General features: G+C 38.5%; 1 pseudogene; it reads right to left on the bottom strand.

The window, feature by feature from the left end:
* Window positions 1-674: 674 nt before the first annotated feature.
* On the bottom strand, window positions 675-2,530 carry LOC143534709 (ABC transporter G family member 10 pseudogene; annotated as a pseudogene).
* Between the last annotated feature and the right edge of the window lie 499 nt (window positions 2,531-3,029).

The raw sequence follows: 3,029 nt of genomic DNA on the forward strand, positions 1-3,029 counted from the left end.
TCTATTATTAATTCTATTATCAAGGCAAGTAGATGCTTTAAGATTTTTGTAAAATCATTTATTAACTGCATATGATATGTAATTTAATGATATGATAAAAGATTATTTAATTATTTATATTATTATAGTTGTTTTATTTTTACCAACCCCGTGTATCACACGGGTTCTAACTAGGGATGTGCACGGTTCGGTTATTAGCATTAACCCAACCTAACTGATCGGTTATCGGTTCGGTTCGGTTAATTTCGGTTAATAACCATTATCAATCTTGGGCTAAAATTTTGCTTAAAAATACATGAAATGAATGTTTAAATACATAAAATGAATGTATAACTACACGAAATGATGGTATAAATATATGAAATGGAGATGTAAATACATGAAAATGATTGTATTTAACTATTAATACATATATTACATGAAATAGAGGGAAAAAAACTTGAAAATATTAAAAAATGAAGAGTTCGGTTCGTTTCGGTTAATTCGGTTTTCGGTTGTATCGGTTCGGTTTCATCGATTTTCGGTTAATGATTCGGTTATTGCTCACCCATAGTTCTAACCTAGTAGTATAATATACATGTATATCGTAATATTAAACCATAAAAAATAAGCATACCATATATTGTAATGTTGTAAAAATAATTAATCATAAACACATTTACCAACATCAATACAACTATGTCAAAATAATAAAACGGGTAAAATAAATAAATAATCAATTTCTGGTTTTATGACATCTAACCCCCAAAATCAAAAAACACAAAACTCTATATCCAAATATAAACCCTAACATCACCCATAAGTTACTCCATTTCTGAGCCTCCTTTATTTGCTGCTGATTCAAGAACTCATCACCATACATTCTGCACTTACCACCTTCCATTTCCACACACATATCCTTCCCCTTTTCACCTCCATACTCATTGATCATCAAGCATTCAAACGGATACTTGAATAAACTCATATAATGCATGAAAATCCAGTATTTTGGTATGCTATCTTTAGCTATAAAGTATCCAGAAAATAGAAAGAAGCAGCCCGTCAAACCAGATATCACAGATGTCCCCATGATGAAATTTGGCACCAGTGCACTGAAACAAGCTGTGAATGAATTTGACATCAAGATCACCATCCATACAACCAATCCAAAGTAGAAGAAACTTCCGATGCTCTCGCGTAATCCCACGAGCCAGTAGACGGGGGTCGTGTAAAGAACTCCGATTATTAACAAGAATGGAAGGAAGATGAGAGTGTTTGAGATCACATATGATGAAACCCTATATGCTCCTCTCGATGTCTCCCTCATCAAGATTCGTCTTTCCTGTAAGAAGATAGGTAATCCCTCTGTGGATGAAGAGAGCAAGAAAGTGAGACTAAATGCGAAGAACCCCAATCGCGCTTGGAACGCGAGTTTGCCTTTATTATTCGACATGTTTACGAAGATGGTCCCCAGGATTAAGCCGGAAAGTATGGCTTGAATGATTCTTGTGAGTAAGAGTTGTTTGGTTCGGAATATGTTCTTCAAGAATCTTTTACTTAGAATTGCTACTTCTTGGAGACGGGTATTCGGGTATGGGAATTCACTCTCTTTTTCTTGCTTCTTCTCGTGTTCTTGATGAATATTCTTCATCGGTTCTGATGATGTTTTAGGGGTTTGTATGACCAAGGCTGTCGCGACATCAATGGCGAATTCAAGAACATTGACACGCGGCGGGATGCAATGACCGGACACTTTGAGTCGATGTTCTAGCGATTTTAACGATCCGTTGTGGAGGACGAATCCATTCGACAGTAAAACAAGTCGATCGATAAGCTCCAATATTCGAAAACCGGGCTGGTGGATTGTTAACACGATCGTCTTACCACGACTAATCGCCATTGACTTAAGGAGGGACACGACACCAAAAGCCGAATTCGAATCGAGCCCAGAAGTTGGTTCGTCGATTAGAATAACCGAAGGATCATGAACTAACTCGACTCCAATCGAAACCCGCCTACGTTCACCACCCGAGATCCCATGGTTCGAACCCTCGCCAATTCTCGAGCTCGACACACGGTCCAAACCGAGCTCGTTTAACAAGATCTTGACTCGATCGGCCAATTCTTTTCGAGTACACCTTAACCTCAAAAACGCGCTATACACGAGTGTTTCTTCGACGGTCAAGGACGGGAATAAAGCGTCATCTCGGGTTACATATCCAGCAAGTCTCATGAACCGTTTTGTATCAATAGGATGGTTATTGATCAAAACGTGTCCGGAAACTGTTCCGGAAGGGATATTCCCAGCAAGAATCTCCAGCAGGGTTGTCTTTCCGGCCCCACTGGGGCCGGCGACCGCTGTGAGGTTCCCGGGGTGAGCTTCGCAGCTCACATCATTCAAGATAAACTTTGGTGGTTTCTTCTTGAAATAATTTTGAAGAAAACCCTCCTTGAGATCATCGTAAAGGTTGGAACTTTTGTATGCAAGATTCTTGGTTTCGATCTTGTATGAAGTTCGCGCGGGCACCGGTGACCTGACCGGCAGCTCCATTAGTGGGTGTTTGAAAGACAGAATTAATGATGTTAATAAGTGTTATTCTGATTTGTGAAAGAAGCAAGAGAAAAAAAGAAAAGAGGAGATGAGCTAACACAACCACCTTTTGTTGTGTGTCTTTCCATGCAAAAGAATAGTAAGTATTGTTGACTATTTTGGCGAAGAATAAATGAATTTTGGTGAGGGTAGGGTGGAATATTGGTAAATAGAGAAGACAAATACAGTGATTGTGTTTGTGTGTGTGGTTTTACTAGGTGAACTGCTGGTTGACCATTTGGTATAGTGTTTGATTTGGTGGCTATCAAGATATTTCCATATCTTCGTTACAAAAAAGGCAAAATAAGATAACCCTTAATATTTCGACTTGAAGTTAAATTTTGTGGTGTAATTTAATCTTTAATTCTTATATAATGTATTAAGATTGATATATATAGATCGGGAAAAAAGATATCGAATCGATGGCCGGTCCGGAGGAGGCCTGGGCAAGCTCTCCCGG

The sequence above is a fragment of the Bidens hawaiensis genome, unplaced genomic scaffold (genome assembly GCF_021521415.1).
Source record: "Bidens hawaiensis isolate Kalapana, Puna unplaced genomic scaffold, B.hawaiensis_p1.1 tig00010301_1, whole genome shotgun sequence".
In the NCBI taxonomy this organism is placed as follows: domain Eukaryota; kingdom Viridiplantae; phylum Streptophyta; class Magnoliopsida; order Asterales; family Asteraceae; genus Bidens; species Bidens hawaiensis.